Raw genomic sequence first — 15,284 nt, forward strand, 5'->3', positions numbered from 1 at the left:
CTTACCAACCACATGGTTCCGGGTTCAGTCCCACTGCATTACACTTTGGGCAAGTGTCTTCAACTGTAGCCTCAGGCCGACCAAAGCCTTGTGAGTGGATTTGGTAGATGGAAACTGAAAGAAGCTTGTCGTATATGCGTGTGTGTGTGTGCATGTTTGTGTGTCTGTGTTTGTACCCCCACCATCTCTTGACAGCCGATGTTGATGCCTTTATATCCCCATAAACTTAGCAGTTCAGCCAAAAGTGACCGATAGCATAAGTACTAGGCTTACAAAGAATAAGTCCTGGTGTCAATTTGTTCGACTAAAGGCGGTGCTCCAGCATGGCCGCAGTCAAATGACTGAAACAAATAAAAGCATAAAAGAATGTATATATGCACATACATATACACACACACACACACACACACACACATATATATATACAATCATGTACATATGTTATACTTCATGTGATTCCTTTCATATGCAGTTTTTCTTCACTTCATCGTATGTATATACTGACATTGCACATCAGGTGGAGTATGGTTGCCTTATTTCCTCCATTCACAGCCCCTCTGTATTCAAGGCCCTTGTATTACTACTGCAGGTCATACACAGGCTTCATACAGTTTCCCTTTCACTGAGAGAGAAACCTTTTGGTACCAGCAGAAGAAATGGTTTCCTTTACATTCTCCAACCTGTTCATCTTCACTTACGATGCTTTCGGAATATTTTCCTCCATTGCTAATTAGGCCACCTAGGGAGAAAAAGCTATCTACTACCTCCAGGGACCCCTGGAGATTTCACAGAACCTATTTCCTGTGCACATTTAGTGTTTATTGCTCCTGTGCATCTGATTCATGCAAAGTTTGCTTTCACTATTAATGTGCTTGGGAATGCATTGCACCTCGTGTATATATATGCATTTGCACCCGTGTATGTGTGTATATGTATATTTATGTGTATGTGTGTGTGTATATGTGTTTGTGTGTACATTCAGTATTACAAAGCCACCACCACCACCACCACCAACAACAACAACAATGCATTAAGAACCTAGGGGGTATAATCAAATGCTTACAACTGACTTGATTTCCACTGCAGTACTACTGCACTATCTGCTGCACTATCCACTGCAGTTCTACTGCTGCAAAATATAAATTGCAGTAGTGTTGTTGATGCTGATGGTGAAGTTGTGATATTGGTGATGGTAGAGGCGATATTTTGTTTTTAAACCCCAGATCAGCTCTGATTGAATGAGAAAAAGGCATTCCAGCCATGACCATCCCAACTTCTTTTAAATGCAGGTCTACGGTATACAAGATGTTTGCTATTCAAGACTGTATAGTTTGAGGGATGTTTGCTGCTATTTCTAGTTAGCTGAGCAATTGTTGCCAGACCCTCACAGTGTGATATTTGTGGTGGTGGTGGTGTTGGTGGTGGTGGTGGTGGTGGTGGTATTGTTGCTAATGGTTGTACAGAATTTAGTGACGTCATTAGATGCTTGTGTGTGTGTGTTTAAGTCATTACAGGTGTTTGTGTGTGTGTGCGTCTGAGTCAATATGTGTGTTAGTCTGTGTGTGTGTGTATGTATGTTTGCATGAGTGTGTGTGCATCTCTGTGTGTTGGCTTGTATTTGTGACTGTGTGTGTGTGTGCATGTGTGTGTGCGTGTGTGTGAGTGAGTGTGTGTATGTGTGTGAGTGTGTGCATCTCTGTGTCGGCTTGTATTTGTGACTCTGTGTGTGTGTGTGTGTGTGTGTGTGTGTGTGTGAGCGTGTGCATCGTTGTGTCTGTGTGTGTGCATTTTCACATTCAGAAAGTTAAGAACACAGACACACACATACAAGCAGACACACACACACAACATATGCACACACACACAACATATGCACACACACACATGCACAGACACACACACATGCACAGACACACACACACACACATGCAACACACACACACACACACACACACACAGACACAAACACAGACACACACAGTCATAAATGCAAGCAAACACACACACACACACATACACACACACCCACACAGAGACACACTGACATACAAACACAGACACACAGACACAGACAAGCAGACATTCACAGCTGCAGACACACACACACACACACACACACATAAGCACTATACTCTCACAGACACACAGACACTACCATACACAGATACATGCATACAAACTCAAGCACATTTCAAACTGCATCAGTGTGGTGCACGAGATAGATCAGCTGACTTCTGCAGTCAACAACTGGTGCACCTTCTGTAAGTGCAGGTCAATAGCTCTGAAATTGGAGTGTGTGTATGTGTGTAGGTATGTGTGTGTATATATATATAATGTATGTATATATATATATATATATGTATATATGTATATGTATATATATATGTGTATATATATATATATATATATATATATGTATATATATATATGTATATATGTATATATATGTATATGTATATATGTATATGTATATATGTATATGTATATATATATATGTATATATATATATATGTATATATATGTATATGTATATATATATATATATGTATGTATATATATATATAATGTATGTATATATATGTTCTGTTGTGTCTGGGGAGAGTCGTTTTCTTTTTATGCTTTATAATTTAACCAAATCCAAGAATGAAATGTATATATGAATATATATGTATGTAAATTTATATGTGTGTGTGTATGTATATATATATATATATATATATATATATATATATATATATATATATATATATACATATATATATATGTATGTATATATATGTATATTTATGTATATATATGTGTGTGGATATATATGTATATGTGTATATATATATATATATATGCATATGTGTTTACATATGTATGTGTATATACATGTATATATATATGTATATATATAATCATCATCATCATCATCGTTTAACGTCCGTTCTCCATGCTAGCATGGGTTGGACAGTTCAACCAGGGATCTGGGAAGTCAGAAGGCTGCACCAGGCTCCAGTCTTATCTGGCAATGTTTCTACAGCTTGATGCCCTTCCTAACGCCAACCACTCCGTGAGTGTAGTGGGTGCTTTTTACGTGCCACCCGCACAGGTGCCAGGCGAGGCTGGCAACAGCCACGGTTGGATTGGTGCATTTTACATGCCACCGGCACGGAAGCCAGTCGAGGCGGTGCTGGCATCGGCCACGATTCGGATAGTGCTTTTTACGTATCTCCAGTCCAGGGGTCCTGGCATCTGCCGGGTGCCAGTCATAGGATTGGTTCAATTTCGATTTCACTTGCCCCAACAGGTCTTCGCAAGCAAAGGTGCCTGTCGTCGGATGAGGTTCGATATTGACTTCGTTTGCCTCAACAGGTCTTTGTGTGTCCAAGGGAGGAAAGGCATGCATAAGTGGGCTGGGCTCACTTGTCCTGCCTGGTCTTCTCACGTACAGCATATTTCCAAAGGTCTCGGTCGCTGGTCATTTCCTCAGTGAGGCCTAAAGTTCGAAGGTCGTGCTTCACCACCTCGTCCCAGGTTTTCCTGGGTCTACCTCTTCCACGGGTTCCCTAGGGATTGGCACTTTTTCACACACCTATCTTCATCCATTCTCGCCACATGACCATACCAGCACAATCGTCTTTCTTGCACACCACAACTGATGTTTCTTAGGTACAACATTTCTCTCAAGGTGCTAACGCTCTGTCGAGTATGTACCCTGACATTACACATCCATCGGAGCTTACTGGCTTCATTCCTCGCGAGCTTACGCATGTCCTCAGCAGTCACAGTCCATGTTTCACTGCCATGTAGCATGGCTGTTCGTACACATGCATCATACAATCTGCCTTTTACTCTGAGCGAGAGGCCTTTAGTCACCAGCAGAGGTAAGAGCTCCCTAAACTTTGCCCAGGCTATTCTTACTCTAGCAGTTACACTTTCAACGCACCCACCCCCACTACTAACTTGGTCACCTAGATAACGGAAGCTATCAACTACTTCTAGTTTTTCCCCCTGGAAAGTGACGGAAGTTGTTTTCTGCAGATTTTCAGAGGTTAATGCTCCCGAGCATCTGCCACATACAAAAACTATCTTCCCAGTTAGCCTTCTTTTGACATTGCTGCACCTCTTATGTGTCCATAGCTTACACTTGGTACATCTTATAGAGTTTCTACCTACACCTTTTCTACAGATCGAGCAGGGCCATCTTCCTGAAGACATTTGTGGATTGTCTACCTTTCTACTTATTAGTACTTTGGTTTTAGCTAAGTTGACTCTAAGGGCCCTCGATTCTAAACCCTCCTTCCACACCTGGAACTTCTCCTCCAGTTCTGATAGTGACTCAGCAATTAGAGCAAGGTCGTCAGCATAGAGGAGCTCCCAGGGGCAACCTGTCTTGAATTCCTCCGTAATTGCCTGGAGGACTATGATAAATAGGAGGGGGCTGAGTACTGAACCCTGGTGGACCCCAACCTCTACTTTGAATTCTTCTGTGTACATGTTGCCAACCCTAACCTTACTTACGGCATCCCTGTACATGGCTTGCACAACCCTCACCAGCCATTCATCTATCCCTAGTTTCCTCATTGACCACCAGATAAGGGATCGGGGGACCCTGTCAAAGGCTTTCTCCATGTCAACGAAAGCCAGGTACAGGGGCTTATCTTTGGCTAGATATTTCTCCTGCAGCTGCCTTACCAGGAATATAGCATCAGTGGTACTTTTCCCTGGCACAAACCCAAACTGCATCTCATCTAAACTAACTTTCTCTCTAATTAGTTGGGCTATGACCCCCTCCGTAACCTTCATTACCTGATATGTGTATATATGTATATATGTATACATATGTAAATATATATATATATGTATATATATATATATATATATATATATATATATATATATATATGTATATGCATGTTCGGGTACTATTGTAATAATGATAGTAATATAGTGATGATGATGGGGATGGTAGCAGGTAATATGGTGGAATGGTGGGGATGTAGTGCGGTGGTGGTGGTGGTGGTGATCATAGTGGTGGTGGCAGCAGCGATGACCGTGGTTGTTGTGGTGGTGGTGGTGTGCTAACTATGCTGCTGCAGTGATGGTGATGGTAGTATAGAACCTCTCCTCCCCCCACCCACCTCTACTGGTTAAATGTGTTACCTTTGCCAGTTTTACTCTCAGTCAGCCCTTGATTCAACAAACCTAAAATCAAAGGTGTTCCAGCCACGACTATCCTATTTTTTTCCAGACATAATATAACTATGATTACATTATATAATGCGTACTTCCTTTTAAGATGATTGAGTGTGGGGTCTGAAGGAGATTTAGCTACTATTTCTTGCAGTCTGAGTTTCCACATAGGGTATGATGATTAACCATTTTAGCCTGGCATGTCGAAACTTTTAGTTAGTTTTATAACCTTGTTATTGGGTGAAAGCCAGGAATTCTAGTGGTGAGGATTCATGGCTTTTATCCAGGCAGCCTGGGTTCGATTCCTGGCATGGGAACACAATTATTTTGGTGTTAATGATGATGATGATGATGATGTTTGGAGTGTCACATGATCAACCCAAGCTATGTGAGTGAAATTGACAGGAACTGTGTGAAAGCCTATCAGATGGCCAGTCCAGCCATGACACAGAAGTCCAACCTTGATTTCCACACACACTCACACACACACTTACTGTGTCACACTGACTCTGCCTAAAGATTACATTAAGGGTACATTAAGGGTACATTTGTCTGTGGAATACTCAGTCATTGAAATGTTTATTCAATGAACAGGCTGTTCAGTTGGTTGAACAAATGTTGCTTCGCGTTTGGAATATTCTGAGATCCATTTATATACTTACTTGTGCACCTGTTTTAAATTCTTATAGTTAACCATTTTTAAAACATGATAAAAATATAACAGGATAAAAAAAGCTTCTTAATCCTGTAACATCCAGATTACTCTGTCAAACGTAATGCTTATATTTTCACATTATTTTGAATCAACCATGCATTATAAAGTAAAGTCTAGTTGCCAATGTGAAGTGGCAGTCCTGATTAGGATGGTGTTACTACCTTTTTAGCCCCAGGACCAGTGCCGATGAAGAAAAATAACCCAGAAAGCATTGGTCTGCAGGAACCATCTCAGGCTGAGTGGAGATGTTAGCTCCCTTATTTGAGGCATAAGGACGCAGTTTTAGCCTACTGGAAAACATGTTTTCCTGAGGCTAAAAAAAGGTTGTAATACTGTCCTAATAAGGATTGCCACTTTATGTTGGCAAATGGACTCTACTTTGTAGTACTGTTGTTACTCAATTCTCACTCAGAGATTTAAAGTTGTTTTACTCCTTAAAAGATCAGTAACTGTGTGTCACTTTAAAAGTATTGGGTTGTCCGGAAAGTTCGTGCTGATTTATAGTAGCTTACCTTTCGACTTATTTTAGAACATGGTTGAGTCCATAAAATAGGATTTGACTACATCTCCATTTAGAGCACAGTTTAAGCTATCTTTTCGTGGAAGAAGGTTTATGCTCCTATAACCTGTGTTAATTTTGTAACCCTTTAAAATGGAAGATAAGAAAGTTCGTTTTTGGCACTTGATGCTTTGGGAAGCAGACAAAAATTGCTGCAGCTTGGCTGGGATGTGTTACCCTACCCTCCATATTCACCAGATATTGCTCCTTCGGATTTCCACTTATTCAGCTTTCTGCAGAATAGTCTTAATGGTAAAAATTTCAATTCCTTGGATGACGTAAAAAGATACCTTGATGAATTCTTTACCATGAAACCACCTCAATTCTGGGAAGAGGGTATTTTCAAGTTAAAGGGAAGATGGGGACGCATTGTGCCACAAAATGGTTCATATTTGGTTGATTAAAAATGTAATGGCAAGTATTTATTGACCTTTTCCTTTCCTTTAAAAATCAGCATGAACTTTCCGGACAACCCAATATCTACCTCAAACAAGGCCTAGTGCTGCCATCTCTAGCCAGTGGTTATCCTGTGCCAATGAGGAGAAATAACCCAGAAACCATTGGTCTGCAGGTACCATCTAAGGCTGAGTGGCAACATTAGTTCCCTTATTTGAGGCATAAGGATGCAGTTGTGCGTCGATAGCCTACTGGAAAAGATGTTTTCCTGAGACTAAAAAAAGGTTGTAACACCGTCCTATTCAGGACTGCCACTTTACATTGGCAAATAGATTTAACTCTGCAGTACTGTTACTACTTATTTTTTGCTTAACCAGGTATCATTTTGCAGTCATGAGATTTCAATGATGTGACTGTTTATTTTTAGAGTGATGCTGTCGGATAGATCTGGTTGGTTTGAACATAAAACAAAGTAGAATATTTCAACCAGATATGACTGGTACAAATGATATGGGATTAAAACATGTTACTGCTGGGAGATTATATGCTTTTTTTCCAAAATCCATGGCGTGTCACCTGAAAACCTGTAGAAGGTCACTACCGACACATGTCATAGCATCACCTTTACTCACATAAAGGCTTCTTCATTTCCACAAGTTAAAGTTGAACTAATTACTCTAAGCTAATTAAACATGCATTAATTAAATGTGAAACAGCAACAAATTTAGAGAACTGTTAAAATGTAATTGTTAAAACTTTGCAGTAATTAGTTACAAGCCTTTATGTGCTGGACTCAAAACCTGTCAATTCATGGGCTTAGTAAAATAAAATAGCCGTCAAATAATTCACTCTTTGGGTCCCTCAGTTCCTGATGGAATCAAAGGGGTGTCTTCATGACAAGTGGCATACCTTGGGTATTTTAAACCTGACAGAGTACATCACTCTTTAGATCTGGTCAAGGCCAGCTTTTTCCAAAGATAGACGGAGAGAGGGAGAAGAATTAACCACAGTATTAAACTGGTATTTTATTGATAAAAGGCAACATGGGCCTTAGCAGGATTTGAACTCAGAACAGAGAGAGCTTGAACATATGTTGCACTGCATTTTATTTGACTGATAGTCAAAGATACCTGCATTGATTTAGTATTCTGGTAGTGTATCAAAGCGGCAAGCTAGCAGAAACTTTAGCACCCCGAGTGAAATGCTTAGTAGTATTTGGTTTGTCTTTACATTCTGAGTTCAAATTCCACTGAGGTCGACTTTGCCTTTCATCCTTTTGGGGTCAATAAATTAAGTACCAGTTGCATACTGGGGTTGATCTAACTGACTGCCCCACCTCCCCAAAAATTTTACGCCTTGTGCTTAGAGTAGAAAAGGCTCTGGTTGTGTATCCTAGATTTTGAATATTCTTTTATTTGTTTCAGTCATTTGACAGAAGCCATGCTGGAGCACCACCTTTAGTCAAACAAATCAACCCCAGGACTTATTCTTTGTAAGCCTAGTTGCTTATTCTATTGATCTCGTTCGCTAAATTACAGGGACGTAAACACACCAACATCTGTTGTCAAGCGATGTTGGTGGGACAAACAAACATATACATATACATATATATATGCATGTATGTATGTGTGTATATATATATATATATATATACACACACACACACACATATACTACATACGACAGGTTTCCTTCAGTTTCCGTCTACCAAATCCACTCAGGTTATAATAGAAGACACTTGCCCAAGGTGCCACGCAGTGGGACTGAACCCTGGAACCATGAAGTAGGGAAGCAAGCTTCTTACCACACAGCCATTCCTGTGCCTAAAATAGAATAGAATAATAATTTTACTAATTAGTTCTAATTTTGCCTCAAGGCCAGCAATTTCAGCAGGAGGGGTTTAGTTCATTATTTCGACTCCAGTGTTTAACTGGTACTTATATTATCAACCCTGGAAGGATGAAAGGTAAAGCCAACGTGAAGGTGGGGACTGAACTCATAGCATAAAGAATTGAAAGAAATGCTGTTGAGCATATTGTCTGGTGCTTTAACCACTCTGACAACTCACTGTACTACTACTACTACTACTACTACTATTACCACCACCACTACTACTACTGATGATGATGATAAAAGTGGTATGAACATAAACCCGAAGGCATCATCGAAAATGATAATGCAAAGCTCCAATGGGATTTTATGATTCAGTATGAACATGAGATAGAGAATATGAAACTAGATATAGTGTTAATTGAGAAAGAAAGCAAACTATGCTGGATCATAAATGTAGCATGCCTAGCTGACAACAAGGTATGTGATAAGGAAGAAAGGAAAGTTGATAGATAAAACAGGTTGGCTTGGAAGGTTAAGCAGCTGAAGTCACTGAAAAAGGTGGTAGTAGTACCAATAATTGTCGGAGCCCTGGGAACGGTGAGTAAAAACCTTGAGAAGTACATGGAACAAATAGGGGCTGCAATAAGGGTGGAGCACTTGCGGAAAACAGCACTGCTTGGAATCACTCGAATACTCCGGATGGTGCTAAAAAAATAAGGGGTGTTACCTTAGTTTACTGGTAGTGAACAGCTGACACTGGTACATCTCCAGCATTAGAAGCTGTGCAAACACAATAAAATAATAATAATAATAGCCATATCACGTTGAAAGCACCGGTTCTCATCCGATCACCAAAGTTAAGCAACGTCGAGCCTAGTTTGCACTTAGATGGGTGACCGCTTGGGAAACCTAGGTGCTTTAAGCATCACACATAATGCCCTGATTCAGTACCAGGCAGTGGCTCTCGTGGCTTCTGATCTTAACTGATTGGAAGTGTTATCATGTACGTTGTTTTGTCTTGGTATAAAAGATGGGCTACAGCAAATATTCTGTTCAATATCACAGATTTGCTTGTCAGTTGTTTGACCATAACCAGTTGAGCATGTCCCTTAGTGGCTGACGATATGTGCATCTCTGATCACGAGCAGAAGTAGTGGGGAGCATCATAGCCATGTGTTGAGAGGGATTTTTGGGGGTTTGGATAATTCACCTCTGGAAACATGGGTGGTTCGTTCAACATCCTTAAACAACCCTTATTCAGGGACCTTTTGAGCGGGATGGGTTACTCGACCAGAAGAAAATTCTAACTGGGCCCCACCTGCAAGGTCATGTGCTGTTTATTTTCATATGAGATTACCATGTCGCGCACATATGTACCTAGTGTACCCTTACCAGACGGGTAGTCATGATGGGTATACAGGGCTTCGTTTATTTTACCCAATGTCACTTTGATGGCATGCACTGCTCTCTCACTCAATAATAATAATGATAATAATAAATATAATAAATCAATACTAACAGATGACAATGTTTGTCTAAAAGAAACGGAGAAACTTTCAAAATACAAAAACCTGGAGATAGAGCTAAATCGAATGTGGAGTCTAAAAACAAAAACAATTCCCATAATAGTAGGTATATTAGGTATGATAAAAAAACATTCAGACAAATGCATAACAAAAACATCAGGACTTTCAAGTGTATATAGGACCCCTGCAACACGAGTGTAAATTCGAGAGGGGAATATGCTGAATAAAATCATAAGTGATCCTCGTGTATTTTCTTTTACCCAAAGCCAAGAACATTCCGGTGCCTTTGTAAGTTTATTTGTTGCCCATGCAGTAAGCGTCCGTTCTTTGCATCATTGTTGTTTTAAAGGAAAAACAGATTGGCACTGGTGGTGTCACAGATGACCACAAAACGTGAAGAGTCAGAACAAACCCTATAAGTCACTTTGTTCAATGTTCTATTAATTCTATCAATCCGCTGACCTGAATTGGTACAAATAGGATAAAGGACTAAGTTGACTCTGCCAAGATTTGAACTCAGAATGTAAAAGTCCACAACTATTATAAATACCACTGGGTATTTTGTCTGATGCTCTAACAATTCTGCCAATCTACCACTAAACAAAAACTCTTTGTTCTCTGTTGTGACTTCATTGCTGTCACTAGCATAGCTGGGGGGATGGGGTGTGTGCAGTCCACCCCAGGTGGCACTTTTGGGTCTGCTGTAAACAAAAAGTGTTTTTTGTGGGGTCTAGGTGGGTGGCAAATGGAAGGGCTGTCTTGGGTGGCACACACTCTAGCTACACTAGTGATTGCTGTTATTGTTGTTTAGTTCTAGGTCAGCTTTTATGAAGATCAAGCAAACCTTTCATCAAAGGTTTTCCAACACAAACTTCATGACCTGATGAGGAGACTGCATAACTGATTTTTTATAGACTGAAATTTGGAGGGGAAAACTGTCAGTCATATTGATTTCCTTCCCACTGTCCGTGACTGGTACTTAATTTTATTGACCCTGTAATGATGAAAAGGCAAAGTTGACCTCAACAGGATTTGAAGACAGAACAGAAAGAGTTACATCAAATATTTCAACTAATGAGACTGTTAATTGACTTCAACTTCAACTCTTAATCACCTCTTCTATGTCCTGCCAAAGATGCTGGGGAATCTGTTCCAGAGTATTCTTTCTTAGAATCACTATACAAAAACCCCGTTTAGTAGTGTTAAGAGGCTTCCCACTTAATGAAATCTTTGGGATGATAGGCAGTGTTCTGGAATTATTTACAGTACCTTGGAGCCTGGTGGTCACAGGGTGAATGAAGCACTTAACCCATGGCTTGCTGCAGTGGGCAGTTGTGCATTAAAATATTTAGATATTGTCAAACACCTTGTTTGAATACAAGTAACAGAGTTGACTTGGTGCAACCTAGAAGCCAGATAATGGTGTTAAAACAGAGCAAGTAAAAAACCCCTTCCTACACAATTTCTATCAACTAATTTCAGTCACAGTTCTTGGGTCAACCAAAAGGTGTGGCTGAATACACTTGCCTGATATGTCACCATGTAGTGTTACTGAACATGGAGTCACATGGTTGTTCTTAAACACATGATGATATATGCACATCTGCACAAATGATTACTAAAAGAAAATGGAATTATTTCATGAGAGGACTTAGCAATTCTCCTGTGGGATGTAGAAGAATCGCTATGAATAGTGAAAATCTGTGTTTGAAGCAAAGAAATTGAATTTATCTTTTCCTGACTGTTATAGAGAATTGGATGTTACAATTCCAATTAACTCCATGGTGGCTTCGTAGAATTGTTAGACTATCAAACAATATAACACTGTATTATTTATGGTTCTTTACTTTCTGAGTTCAAATCACACTAAGACAGACTTTGCTTCCCTCCTTCTTGGGCCACTCAAGTTCTTGGGCGAATTTCTATTGCTTCAAGTATTTCTAAACTTGAATGGAATTATGATAAAACAAACCTGTCCTCTGGAAATGTTGGGTTTTATATAGTTTTTGTGAAAGCATAGCAACAAGAAGAGTCCAATATGATTAATTTTTCACACTCTTAACCTGACCTTTAAAGATTTCTGTAATACAGGCAATGGATTGAAAGTCATTACATCATCATCATTATTATCGTCGTTGTCATCATTTAATGTCTGCCATACATGCTGGCATGGGTTAGGTGGTTTTACCAGAGTTGGCTAGCTGGGGAACTGCACCAGACTCTGGTCTGATTTGGCATTGTTTCTATGACTGAATGCCCTTCCTAATGCCAACCACTTTACAAAGTGTGGTGGCTGCTTTTGCATGGCACTAGATGGGTGATAATTCACTCTCCATTGTATCGTTGGATCTTGCCAAAACACACCCAAGCATGCCCCACCATTTACTCCAAAATGCATTGGAGTGCTACCAAGTACAAACAGAAGTAGTCAGACTCATAATGTCTCACAAAGATTTGCTGAGGATGAGGTTCACTGCAAGACATTTCACCACTAAGAAGGCATTATGGTATTATAACAGTGTCTTTGGTGTTATTTTTGGTGGCAATGAACCTACAGCTTGAGGCGGGGGGGGGGAAGCAATTGAGAAGTCCTGAAACTGACTGAAACATGGGAAATCCAGTTTTTAGGGTTTAGGGGTGACATAACAGTTATAACATCATCAATTGGAGGGCCACAGTGGACACTGAGTTTGCTGGAAAAGATGCCCAATGAAATCTCAGAGCCTGAATATCCTGAAAATAAAGCTTACAAAAGACATCATTAGTATTCAGGGCTGACAATCTAAGAAAAATAAGTCTGCTGCTTTGGGTAAAATTATAATTAAACCCTTAAGGATATTGGAAACACTGAAAATACTAAAACCCAATTAGACAACTGGCTGAGGACAGTTGATAAAAGCCAGAAGGTTCTTCCAGTATGGCATCATACCCAGACCAAAATGGCTAGTTTTGCTCTACAACTTTGCCATGACTTAGCTGTACAGTAAATTCATGTGAAGTTGCCTGGGCTCCCCCAAATTTCAGCTCAGTCTATCTGTACAGCAAATTTCACCTACCAATTTCATCAGTGGTGGAAGAATTCAAAGCCAAAGGCAGAAGCTATCAGCACATTGCTTCTATCTGAGGATGAGAAAGTCAGATACAGCAAAAAGACCATTATGTGCGACAGAAAATGGCAGAAGCCTCAGGGAGCTGTGAATGATGTGGAAATATACTGGAAGCACCAGGAGATTGTTGGAGTAGTCTGTCAATGATGGCTAGGGCATGGCAAGTACAGTAGAAAGAGGTGGGAAAACACCAATACCAAGAGCAGAAGAGAGCTCATAGGGCAAAAGAGCCATGATTCAACAGAGGAGGTGAAGGCAGTAGGGCTTATTTGCCAGAAACAATGGATACAGTGGGACCAAGCACTCAAGCACCCACTGTCTTGAGAGGAACTCTGGGGCACTGACCAGGAAAGACTGTCCTTTCTCCTCTGTATTATTGCTGGTGAGCTGGCAGAAAGCCGGGTGAAAGGCTTAGCGGTATTTCGTCTACTGTTATGTTCTGGGTTCAAATTCTGCCACGGTCGACTTTGTCTTTCATCCTTTCGGGGTCGATAAATTAAGTACCAGTTATGCATTGGGGTCGATGTAATCGACTTAATCCATGTGTCTGTCCTTGTTTGTCCCCTCTATGTTTAGCCCCTTGTGGGTAATAAAGAAACAAAATAGCCTTAAAATATGGGACAAAGAAAAGGACCCCATCCTACAAGCAGTGTGAAGCAACTCTTTGCACCCTGAACCATATTTTGACTAGGTGCCCTAGTGGAGACATGACGAGGTCCTTGCAGAAATTACTTAGTGGATTGATCTGTAACGGTTGACGGTTAATAAACACCATCCACAACCAACAAAGAGTATCGAATTCTTAAAGGAAAGTGACAAAGCTCCCAAGATAAAAGCAATGCCAGGGCATCCGTTTTTTATATTGCTTTCAGCCTCAGACCAGGAAGAAGAGCAAGCTTATCTTCCCAGTGGAGATAAAAGTTGACATCATTCTGACCAGGCATGTTCCTGCTCTCCTGGAGTACAAAAGCAATCCCTAAGAGGACAGACTCAATATTTACCACCGGGTAAAGAAAACCAAATATCAAAACTTGGTTGATGAGGACCTTGTTAAGGGATGGCATGCAGCCTCATTCATGATTGAATTCAGCTGTTGTAGCTTTCCAGCTAGATCAGTGTACTATTTTCTGCAGAAGCTAAGTCTGGAATGCGGACAACTGAAGAAAACCATCAAGGTATGACAGCTGAAACTAGCTCAAGGTGGTCATGGTTGAGGAGAGTCTGCAAGTGGAACTCTTCTGCAGGTGAAGACTGGTTTAGTCCTTGTCAGTGCTTGTTACCCAACTCAGGCTAAAGGGTAAAGTATTTGTGACCTTGAGATACCTGATGATCATAATGAAGGGTTTCCAGCACTTTGATGAATTTAAAAGAGGTTGCATAACCTCTGAGTAACTCCTGCAGTTTCTGTGGGGGTGGGGGAGCAAAGCATATCTCATGTTTATCTCACTATTTATTTCATCTGTGACACTCACAGGGTTTATGACTGACCCCAGTACCCTGTTTGGAATGGTCAAGATAGTTACCAAAGAACAACAAGAAACTGGCTGAGCAATCAGTTGCAAATTGTTCTACAAAATAACCAGTCAGCCCAAGGTGGACGTATATACCAAAATTGAAACAGAAAGGTTGGAAAAGAAACCCAGTCAAGTCAAAGACAGATAACTACATTCACCCTCAACATGCCATCACTTCTAACTTTGTTCCAAGAATAATTAGTTAACCAGTCATTCTACCATCAAGCTTCATAGGCTGACCTTGTTAATGCATGAACAAATTAAACATGCAAAGGTTTATGCCTGAAATTTTGGTCTGCCATATTCCTTTGCTACATTTCCCCGTAACCTTACATAGATAGGAATCTCTGCTAAAGTTTTCCAATATCAGATTGACATGATTTCTTTGATCAAATGTTGCACGAGAAACATTGAAATCTCCTCTGGCTCCTAAAAGGCAGAAGAATTTTCACTGAT

The 15,284-nt window shown here is 40.3% G+C and overlaps 1 pseudogene; it reads left to right on the forward strand.

Annotated features, from left to right (window-relative positions):
- The first annotated feature begins 9,487 nt into the window (after positions 1-9,487).
- LOC115225929 lies at positions 9,488-9,606 on the forward strand (annotated as a pseudogene).
- Positions 9,607-15,284: the final 5,678 nt, after the last annotated feature.

This window comes from Octopus sinensis, linkage group LG28 (genome assembly GCF_006345805.1).
Source record: "Octopus sinensis linkage group LG28, ASM634580v1, whole genome shotgun sequence".
NCBI lineage: Eukaryota > Metazoa > Mollusca > Cephalopoda > Octopoda > Octopodidae > Octopus > Octopus sinensis.